This window comes from Rhinatrema bivittatum, chromosome 1 (assembly GCF_901001135.1).
Source record: "Rhinatrema bivittatum chromosome 1, aRhiBiv1.1, whole genome shotgun sequence".
Lineage (NCBI taxonomy): Eukaryota > Metazoa > Chordata > Amphibia > Gymnophiona > Rhinatrematidae > Rhinatrema > Rhinatrema bivittatum.
Genome location: NC_042615.1, coordinates 107,410,956 through 107,422,614, shown reverse-complemented (window position 1 = coordinate 107,422,614; position 11,659 = coordinate 107,410,956). Strand labels below are relative to the sequence as shown.

Below are 11,659 nucleotides of genomic sequence, written 5' to 3'. Positions count from 1 at the left end.
GCCATGATTCCCTCTTATCCTTCCTCCCATTTTCCTAGTCTCTACCTCATAAGGCCTTTCTTATCTTCTTATTAATATTTCTTTCCCATTTGTCCATGTCTTTTCTCCAGACAATTTCTATCCTTCTCTTACTTTCCAATCACGTTTTTTTCTTCTCACTCCCTCTATTTAAATCCAGTCTCTGATCACTTTCCTCTTTTTGCTTTTCACTTTCATCTTTTCTTTTTTCTGGATTTTCACTTTTTACTCCTTCATTCTCTATCTCCTAGATTTAATCTTTTTTTTCCCTGACCTTTCCTTTGCCTGTTTTCTTAACCTCTCATTCTTCACGTTGCTCTCTTATTTTTCTTGTCTTTTTCCATTTATTCCCTTGCGCTCTCTTCTTCCCTTTCTCCATTTGCTCCTTTTAGCCTGCAGTTTGTGAAAAAAAAAAATAGCAAGCAACAAAATCTGCCACAGAGGGAAAGAGAGCAGACCTTTCGTAAGAGCTCCCATGGCTTATTGGCTGTCCTCCTCTCACACACAGGAATAATAAGAAATAGTTGGAGGTGTACGTAGCAGTGCAAATAAGAAACAGCGCTTCATTTCTTCCCCTGTGGTCACTGTAACTGTTTGATTAGTGCATTTCTCCTCTATTTTTACAAATGCAGTAGGAACCCTGGAGAAGCTGGGGAGTTTTCTCAAAACCCAAAACAGGATCTTAAAACCTGGAGATTTCAGACAAAACCCAGAGATTATAGCTATGTTTCTGAAATAAATGACATTGGTATTATTTAAAGTAAAGGTCTAAGTCTTGCGCTTCCAATTGAATCTTGACGAGAAAGTTACCCAGTGGCAGTAATCCATATGAAACATAGACTGCTCCTTGGTTTGCTTTCCTGAGTTTCATGTTCACAGATGAAAGAAAGATGAGAGAAAGCAGAGTGTAATGAAACAGCTCATATTACAAAAAGATTCACTCTCACTAGGTAGATTCACACATCTTAGTTTCTTACCTATTCTACAAACCATTAATTTGCAGTAGTCTAAATTAGTCTCAGTGTGACAATACACGAAGTGCCTGTTGTTTATCTTCATCTATCACAGCGCTGCCAATGTTTAGGACAGTTTTACAAATCAAAATCATGACAGGAGGCAGAATTCTTATCATTAAAGATGCTGCAAAACAAATGTGTAAATATTCAATTATAATAGAATTCCTAAACCTGAAAACAAGCCATCAGGATTACAAAGCTATTTATTTCATTATTACTATTGTGATCATCTATTTCATCCCATACCCACAACAGGTTATAAAGAAATAGAGCAGCATAATAGCATTTAGAGAATTATACTGCTCATTTCTACATGCCTACTGCAATTTTACAGTAAACACAAACATATTTTTAGGACTTAAGAAATAAAACTCATAGCAAAAAAAACAAAACATACTGAGGTAATGGGTAAAAATGTAACATTCACAGCAAAGCATTATTTAACATGCTATGCAATAATTTTACCAAGATGCATGTTAAATTTTTGTCAAACTAGTGTGCATGGAAATAGAAAAAAAAATAGTATAGCTACTAGCCAAAATCTCTTGTGCTAACTGGCCCAAACTGAAAGGGCCAGTTGGCATAGAGGTTTACCCCACTTTCCCATCAGCAAGAAAAAGGGACCTCCAAGCCCTGATATACCCAATTCATCCATTCTAGAGCCAAGCACAAGGGGCCTTTTAACCCAGATCCTGGTCGTCTCTATCAGAGTCAAGAGCAATTTACCTCCATGACCTTACATTCACCATGACTACACTTTCACCATTGTATCCCCCTCCCCCCCCCCCACACACACACACACTCACAAGATTGGGGCAGGAGACAACTGGCCACTGGCAGCCAGCACTTTTAAAAATGGTGTTGGCTGATGTCTCATTCTACTTTTCCATGTGCTTGCAATATGAAAGAGCTGGTTATTAGCAAAGGGAATTTTGACAGGCAATGGGCCCACTAACCAAGACCAGTAGGACAATATGGACACTGGGCCTACATGAAACCCTCCCGGAAACAATAATTAGAGCTCATTCTGCCAGGAGTAGAGATTGAAAGAGTCACTGAAATGGAGTCTTGGGGCTGGTATTCCAAACTAACTAGAGAATCATTTGGACTGTGACAAAGACTATTTGAAACTAACTATACTTCTTGAAAAAGGTAGGGGTTTGAAGCCATCAGATCAGTTTGGATCACAGATTTGGAAAAGGCCACATCAGATCTCTGGCTCTCACGAAGCAAGAGGTTAATATTCAAACAAGCCTCCAATGGATAACTTATCTGGCTAAAAACAGTCAGATAAGTTATCCCAGATATTCAGTAAGATGAATGATGCACCGAATATATTCAATTAAAGTTATCTGATTACCTTTAGCTGGATAACTTTAAACCTAACCAGCTATCTCTTGAATATCAGAGGTCAGGTTTAAAGTTATCTGGCCTCATGCGACTGGATAACTTTAGACTTAACCAGCTAAGAGGACAATATTCAAAAAAAGCTGCATCCCTACATTTTGGCTTCTAACAGGGTCATTCTTTATTCTGTGATGTGGGGAGAAGTGTGGGTGGGGTTTGGGCAGCATTATTGCCTGCAGTACTGTGGGAAATAATTACACCTTTTCCTGTAGCACTATGGGGCAATAGTGTGCGATGGGGCCACCACACCGCAATGGCGGAACAGTACCACTGCCACGAGGCCGGATGTCTACTATAGCCACGCCCCTTTTTTCATGCCTAATCATTCTAGGGGTAAGCTGGGTGTGTATGTTAGATGTACATTTGAATATTCTCATAAATTTGGGTAACTAAAAATTAAGTTCTCTAAATTTAGGACTGCTCTTCATTTGCCTTAATATAGGTCTTAGCTTTAAAAATCAATGCTAAGCTCCTAACTTTGTTTCCCCACTTTAACTCCACCTCTGTAGCCAGCCTTCACTTTTTTAGTTTCCTAGTAAAACTACATTTAGGGTCTCAGCCCTAGTAAATTTTCAAAAGGACCAATTTAGGTGCCTAACTTAAAAAATGTTTGAGCCTAAACCCTTTGAAAATTGGCCCCAAAGAATATAGCTGATGAGCGAAAAAAATTATCAAGCACAGCATGACAGACTTACTCCTAACCCCCCAAACCCATAAAAATAGATCCCTGCTGGGCTGAGCTCCACTTCCAAAACCCCGTGAAGAATCCTTTAGAAATCAAACTCGTAAGAGTTTGCACTGGTTTTCACCCTTCCTCTGCTCCCTGATTCGGCATAATTTTAGCCCCCAAGATCCCTCTCTTGGCTCTCTACCTCCCACCTTCCTGCTCCCTAATGGCTATCTTCAGTGAGATCTCAGTATGCTGTTACCACAATCCCGGCCCAATGAGTAAAACTAAGGGGTAGATTTTAAAAGAAGCACGCGAGCCCTTGTGCTCCATTGGAGCAGTAGGAACTTGCACGCACTGGCAGTCCCTTCCCCTGCACAGCGGCAAATGGCCGCTGTACCGGCCACCTCCAGCCCCTCCCCTCCCCCTCCCCTCCCCCTCCCCGCCCCTTTCCTTTGGCCCAGCAGTTCTGCGTGTAATGGGAGATAAGCGTGTGGCTGGGCCTGTTTGAAAATGTGCGCGGTGCGTGCAAGGCCCGGCCACGCACGTAACCCCTGTTTTTTTACACACGCGATTGATTTAAAATCTGCCCATAATAGTTTTACATTTCTAGCATTGCTCACATAGCAAAACTGAAAGTGCCTGGCTGGGGTCATGGTAGCAGTTTATTAGGATCCCAGCTGAAAACAGCCAGGAGAAGAGGTACCGGAAGAGTGGGAAGATTAAGGTTGGGGTTTCTTGAAGGTGTGGGGGAGGGAGATAGACAAAGGAGTGATCTTAGGAGTTAACATTGTACTGATTAGGCGGAAGGAGAAACTGACACTAACTAAAAGTTAAGGGATGGAGTCTCAGCCCAGCAGAGACATTTTTTTCAGAGACTGGCGGTATAGGAATAGGGCCTCTAGGCCTGCTTGTGATTTTTATTGTTCAGCTCAATGCTCAGTCTCAAGTTATTCTGCCACCTTCTGGGCATGTTTAGAGTTAGCCAAACTCATTCTAAAATGCCCCTTACTTATTGTATATATTTTATCTGTTTTGTAAGGGTTTTGTTTTTTTTTGATTTGTAACTTTTATTAGTAAACAGTAGGGATGTGAATCGGGTGATTGATCGTCTTAACAATCGATTTTGGCTGAGGGGGGGGAGGGAAATCTGATCGTCATGGTTTTTGTTTTTTTTAAATCGTAAAAAATTGTAAATCGGGGGAGGGCGGGAAAACCGGCACCCTAAAACCCACCCGACCCTTTAAAATAAATCCCCCACCCTCCCGAAGCCCCCCAAAATGTTTTAAATTACCTGGGGTCCAGTGGGGGGGGGGTCCCGGCGCGATCTCACACTCTCGGGCCACGGCTGCGTTAAAAGAAATGGCGCCGGTCATATGGTAAGGGCAAAGGTAGCGCCGGCGCCGGCGCCATTTTGGTTCCTGTCACCCAACATCACGAGTGCAGGAGATCGCTCCCGGACCCCCGCTGGACCCCCAGGGACTTTTAGCCAGCTTGGGGGGGCCTCCTGACCCCCACAAGACTTGCCAAAAGTACAGGGCCGGCGCTACATTTGCCCTGATATGGTAAGGGCAAAGGGCCACCGGCGCCATTTCTTTTAACGCAGCCGTGGCCCCTCCCCCAATTTACGATTTTTTGACGATAAATCAGGGGAATTGTTATTGTATCGCGGCTCTAACGATTTTTGACGATTTAAAATATATCTGACGATTGTTTTAAATCGTCAAAAAACGATTCACATCCCTAGTAAACAGAGAAATATTCCATGGTCAAATAGAAATAAGAAGTACAACCAAACTGCGGACACTTGTTCAATTTTTAATTTTTTTTGTGTGCACTATTTCAGGTTAAGGCATACTATTTCAATTTAAAATGAAAAAATAAAAAATATGAAATTTCATGGAAAATTTTTATCATTTCAGTTTTGGAATGATATGAGACAAAACAGGCAATGTTGTTTGACATTTCCTATATCATTAAAAACAAAAACACATCCTTAGTGGTTACAATGATCCTAGAAAAAAATGTGCTTGTTTATATGTTATGATCCCTTGTATTGGATCAACATAAAACTAATCCAGTGATTTGTAGTACATGAGGTTGAGACTACATAAATCCCAGATATATTTGTCAGCAAAGGGACCCTAAGTGATCTGAAAACATCATTTACATCACCACCTAGGATAATTTTTATGTTTGTTCAATAAATGTATCACCATCTACAACTTAAAAAAATCAATATTTCCATCAATATTTTCTAACCACATCCCACAATCTCCCACTCAACTCTCTATCAACTCCCCTAACACACACACAAATGGGAAAATCTCCCTTGTTTAACTCTTCGGGAGATGTCCGTATTTATTTCAGAGATTGCACGAAAGAAAAAGGGTTATTAAAAGAGTCTGTTCTTTCTCAGTATCTTGCTCTTATAGCTCTGGCATGCGTTGCGTACAAGCATGTCAGGATTCTGACAGAGTAAATAAAGTCATCAGAATAAATACTAAGAGAAGACTCCCGGAATTGCTAGCCACTACCAGGAGGATTAAAGACTTGGGGGAGGGACATTACAGACACTTTTACTAAAATATATTTTGAAAGTAATAAAACTGTACTTTACATGGATGATGGCAAACTGTTTTAATGTAAGGAAATTAATGAGAAAAACAAATTATGTTTTCAACTATGAGAGCGAGAGCAATATTAATCTATTATTAGAAGCTGGGATTTATGTAGTTTTGTTATTATTCTCAAAAGGAAAATCTGATTTTATAACCAGATGTTAGTCAGTAAACAGAAATATTTATTTAGATGACTGCTCAATATTAAAATTATCTAGGGATGTTGCTGGGTCTGTGACAGGCCTGCTCACTACTCACTCGAGAAATCTGAATGCTCATTAGATGTCTGTCACTCTGTGGTATAATAAACTGCTGCTTTACCAATACTAATCTGCACAATACAATGCATATTATGCCCCTCAGTGTTATACCTAAATTTGGGCACCACCTCAATAAACCCGAGATGCCTTGATTCAAAGCTTCTGTACAACCACACAGAAATGCTAGAAAAACTTGTGCTGTCCTCAGTCTTTTCCATTCAGGATGTTTGGACAAAGTGTGAGAAGATGGAAGCTACATACTGGATCAGATGATGAACGCACACAAAAGCCTCTGAAAAAAGCATTTTGTTTTTACTAAGTGTCCTTAACTATATGAGACAATTTCTAGTCAGATTCCTAGTAGCAGGAGGCACAGGGACTTCTGTTCTTGTCTGCGTTTCAGTGAATTTTCAAAAGAAATTTTTCAAGAAGCGTCTCTGTTAAAATCTGTAAATCTACGATAAAGAAGTATAGGGAAAATTTTAAAAGCCCGGCATGTGCCAGAGTTGGGAAATACATGCAGAGGTTGGGCTGGAGAGCGCCACATGGATTTTAACAGGCGCCCATGTACATGCGTATCTCCTGGAGTGCGCACAGGTTTTTTTTTTGTTTAGAAAGGGGTGAGCATGGGCATGGTCTGGGCGGGGAATGGGCATTCTAGGATTTATGAATGAAGCCAACGCATCAATATTTAGAACAATTCAATCACTGAATGTAAACTAATATACCAACTAAATTCCCAACTGCCTATAGGGTGACAACGCTCTCATCTGCTGAACTTCAGCTTGCAAACACTTAATAAGCATTGTCCTGCTCTCCTGAAGAATTTAAATTTGCAAACACTCAGTGACCATTGAGTGCTGTAGGGTTGATCGCACAAGCCAACTCCCTTACAGTGTTTTGCTGTCCAGGATGCAGGGCCGTCAAAGCCTCACATTCGGGCTGATACAGTCTGTTAACCCTCTATTGGATGCACATTTTTGACGCGCTAGCATTACCCTTTATTCAGTAAGGGGCCGAAAACGCACATCCAAGCCCCCAAACCTTATAGCGCCCGCAACATGCAAATGCATGTTGATGGCCCTATTAGGTATTCCCACGTGATTCAGAAAACAAAATGTGCAGCCAAGCCGCACATTTTGCTTTCAGAAATTAGCACCTACCCAAAGGCAGGCGCAAATTTCTTCGGGCACCAGGAAAGTGCACAGAAAAGCAGTAAAAACTGCTTTTCTGTGCACCCTCCGACTTAATATCATGGCGATATTAAGTCGGAGGTCCCGAAAGTTACCAAAAGTAAAAAAAAAAAAAAAAAAAAAAATTGAAGTCTGCCTGTGGCTTGCGGGTCGAAAACTGGACACTCAATTTTGCCGGCGTCCGGTTTCCAAACCCGTGGCTGTCAGCGGGCTCGAGAACCGATGCCGGCAAAATTGAGCGTCAGCTGTCAAACCCGCTGACAGCTGCCACTCCGGTCCAAAAGGAGGTGCTAGGGACGCGCTAGTGTCCCTAGCACCTCCTTTTACCTGTTTTTACTGCCGGGCCTAATTTGCATACTGAATCGTGCGCACAGGAGAGCGGGCGCACAGGAGAGCGGACTTTAAAGTTATTCTAAAATCCATGACTGCCAGTCCACCCCCAGCCACCTACCTTTCTCAGGCTGCACTCCTGGGATCCGGAAGCAGATCACTGCCCTTGTTGTGGCCTCCCAACTTCTATCTGGGGATGAGTTTAGCACCTGTGGTAAGAAAAAATTGTTTGCAAATATTTAAACTGTTTCTGTCTATTTCTGTCATGATTCATAGTTAGTATGCTGCTGTACACAGCAATGTAATATGTAGTCAAATCATTTTCACTTTGTTTTTGCCTTCCTTACACTTCTAGGGATGAATTTTAAAGTTAGGTGCACGCCAAAGCTGGGAGATGTGCAGAAGTCATACCAGCGTGCATAGCATGGGTTTTAAAGGCACCCGCGTACGCGTGTATCTCCCAGTACACACACAACAATTTTTTTCACAGAAAGGGGCGGGGTGTGGGCATGGTCTGGGTGGGCATGGGCATTCCAGGATTTTTTAAAGGAACCAGCACGTGCCAGGGTCCCCTACCACGTAACTACTTCTGCTGTGGATGGCGTATAAGTCCTAAAACAAAAAAAACGGCTAGTCAGCAGGGTTTTAAGGATAGGGGCTAAAAGGGTAAAAGGGAGGGTAATTAACTAGGGAGGTTAGGCAGTCCTATCCTTTACCTGGGCTAACTGGTTGTAACAAACTGGGGAAACTGGTAATTGTGTCGGCAAGCATATAATCCACCGACTTACGCAGTAGAGATGGCTTTTGCACATCCATATTCAATTGTGCACACATGTACATGCATATAGCATATTTTATACCATGCGTGCCATATGTCATAAAATCAGCCACGGCCAGCAAATGTGCGGACATGTGTGCCCACATGGCTGTTAAAAGTTACCATCCCTATGTTATAAATTAATAGTATAAAGCTTTAGTTACAGCATATAACTAGAAATAAATTCCCTGGTTCAAATTTCCAATCTACTACTTATTGTGTGATTTATGTGACCATGGGTGAGTCATAAAAATCTCCCTTTACTTAAACCTGTGATGTTAACTTTAATACTGGCGAGCCGGTGCACGTGTGCGTGCTTTTGCCAGCTGGCGTCCAGAGACACGTCCATTTTATAACATATGCACATCTATGTGCGCATGATGTAAAATAGCCTGGACTTGCATACATGTGCGCACAATTTTAAGTGGACATGCCATGTGCTCCTAAATTCCGTGTCTACCGCATAAGTGGGGAATTTTATAAGGAGCACGCACCGATGCCATAGCTAGTTTTCCCAGTTCTCCTAGTTAAGGACTAGGAATTCCAAAACCCTCTACTATAATTGTCTCCCTTTCCTGCTGTTAGCTTCAACCCTTAAAAATCTGATTAGCCTAATTTTTTCTTCTTTTATTACTTACACGCTATCCATGGCAGTAGTAAAGTTATGCGGCTGGGTACCCTGGCGCGCCTGTCCATGTAAGTATTTATGCGAACATCTCGTGGCCTTCCCCCAACATGCTCACGTCCACCCACACCACACTCCTTTTTATAAACTTTTGCCTTCTGCGTGCAGCGGGAGATACGCGATCCATGGGCAGCTTATAAAATCTGCTCGGCACGTGCCACCCTAATTTGTGTGCGTATCTCCCTACTTTGGTGAATTCAGGGCTTTTAAAATTCACCTGTTTATTTGTAATATCTTTGGGCAGGGGCACTGTACTTTTATAAGATATTTTACAGTCTGTCATCTATACTGACTGTACTGTAAAGTATATTGGAATCAAACTGAACATATTGTTGTTCTCACTCTTTATTTCTTTATATATACACTGACAGTATATGAAGAGATCTTGAGATGGATAAACAAAAAAATTCACATTAGATCAGATATACAGCACTGTCAGTATATATAAAGAGAGAGGCAGTTTAAACCTCTCTCAGTATATATTCTGTCAGTATAAATAAAAGAGAAAGCAAGGCAGTATATAAATCAAGGGTATCCTGGCTAGATTTTAGGCTTGAAGTTATAAAGCTGGTCTGACTTGATAAAGGCTCATCATCTAATTGGCTTTTAATCCACTTGCCAAGCAGCCAGGCACCCCCACTGCCAGTCAGCAGCTCAAAACCCAGGTTCTGCAGTTTTGGTTTTCTTCGCGTTGCCCAAAATAGCTCCCCTCCTTCACATTGTAAAATCATCAGGTATAACATTTTCTAAAAAATACACATACACAAACATATATACAGTAGGGATGTACAGAGCAAAAGTTTAAGTTCGTATGTCCATATGTCCAAAGGGGGTCCCATTTGCGGTCAATATGGACATAAACAGAATTCAATGCAAATAAAAATTTAAACCCCTCACCCTCCTTAATCCCCCCCCCCCCCAAGACTTACCACAACTCCCTGGTGGTCCAGCGGGGTCAGGACGCCATTTCTGACCAACTTTGCAAGGAGCACGTGACGTCGGCGTCACATTGGAGTGACGCGGCGTCACGTGATTCCCCGCGGGTTCGTGCCGGAACGCTCGTTCGGCCCAAAAGGAACTTTTGGCCAGCTTGGGGGGGGGGGGGCTCCTGACACCCCCAAGCTGGCCAAAAGTTCCTTTTGGGCCGAACGAGGGTGCCGGAGGGAACTCGCGGGGAATCACGTGACGCCGCGTCACTGCGACGTGGCGCCGATGTCACGTGATTCCCCGCGGGGTCGCTTCCGGGATCCTCGTTCGGCCCAAAAGGAACTTTTGGCCAGCTTGGGGGGGCCTGCGTCACGTGATTCCCCGCGGGGTCGCTTCCGGGATCCTCGTTCGGCCCAAAAGGAACTTTTGGCCAGCTTGGGGGGGACCCCCCCAAGCTGGCCAAAAGTTCCTTTTGGGCCGAACGAGCATTCCGGCGCGAACCCGCGGGGAATCACGTGACGCCGCGTCACTCCGACATGGTGCCGACGTCACGTGCTCCTCGGAAAGGCTTTCAGAAATGGCGTCCTCACTCCTCGCTGGATCACCAGGGAGTTGTGGTAAGTCTTTGGGGGGGGATTAAGGAAGGTGAGGGGTTTAAATTTTTATTTTGGATCAACAATCGCGATTTCCAACTTATTCAACATAGCTATGTTGAATAAGTTGGAAATCCGATCGTTTATGTCTTATCACTTTTTTAAGTTAAAAAAAAAAATAAGTAGCGTTTTACATTTATGTTCAATACGAATGCACACCCCTAATATACAGGCAGAAACATACAGACACACATAAATACATAGAACAGGTACAGTAATTCTGCTAGTTAAATCCATAATATATGGTATAAACTGTGACTTCCAAGTGGTTGAATATCACTAACAGTATAACTTGAATGTATTAAAAAAAAAAAAAAGTGCGTCTTGCAAGAAAACATACTTCTTGCGAGAACAACTGAGGCTCCAGGAGAAAGATAAAAAGTAATGTAGAAAATAGGTTTTGGAATACCAATTTTGCTCTTTCAATGAAATAAAAAATCCAAACGGTTTTGGAGTCTTAAATTCTTGTCCTCATGGGTTATAAAAAGGTATGATTTTCAGAATAATCAAAATATATAAACTGAGCATAAACTAGAATCATTCCATGCAAATGAATACCATGAATATTAAATATGGAAGTGTGATAACGAGATCAGTTTGTGGTCTTTGAGGATCAAACCTCACGAGATGGATTTTCATAAGTTTTAACTGGCTAACTTCATGAGTTAGCTGATTAAACCACTGACTGGATACATTTAACCACTTAACTTGAGAAGGTCAAATTTAGCTAGCCAATAAAGGGGTGGCTCCAGGGGTGTTCCAAGGATGGATTTATGGATTTTTTATTTATTTAAAACATCTGTAATCTGATGATCCACACATCTCAGGAAAACCAGACTCCCCCCCCCCCCATCAAGAAATCCCTCCTTAGTTTAGACTTCTTGCCAACCACATAATCCCTCCAAGGCCCTCATGTGATAGTGGTAAAGCACTGTCTAGTGGTGTCATTTGGTGGCTGCAGTGGTGCTGGAAGTTGGGCTCTTGCATCCTTCCTACCAGTAAAGTTCTGGATTTCTAGAATGCTACACACTCGTTCCAGAGGGATGAGAGGGGGATAATACGGTA

At 42.3% G+C, this 11,659-nt stretch overlaps 1 long non-coding RNA gene across 1 annotated transcript in view; it reads right to left on the bottom strand.

Moving 5' to 3' along the window:
* Positions 1-822: 822 nt before the first annotated feature.
* The window catches only part of LOC115080033, a 260,696-nt gene continuing 249,859 nt past the window's right edge, over positions 823-11,659 (bottom strand). The window contains exons 2-3 of the long non-coding RNA XR_003853493.1: positions 7,634-7,721; positions 823-1,158 (exon numbers count right to left, since the gene is read on the bottom strand). This is a non-coding gene — a long non-coding RNA (uncharacterized LOC115080033). The remainder of the gene's footprint in view (positions 1,159-7,633; positions 7,722-11,659) is intronic.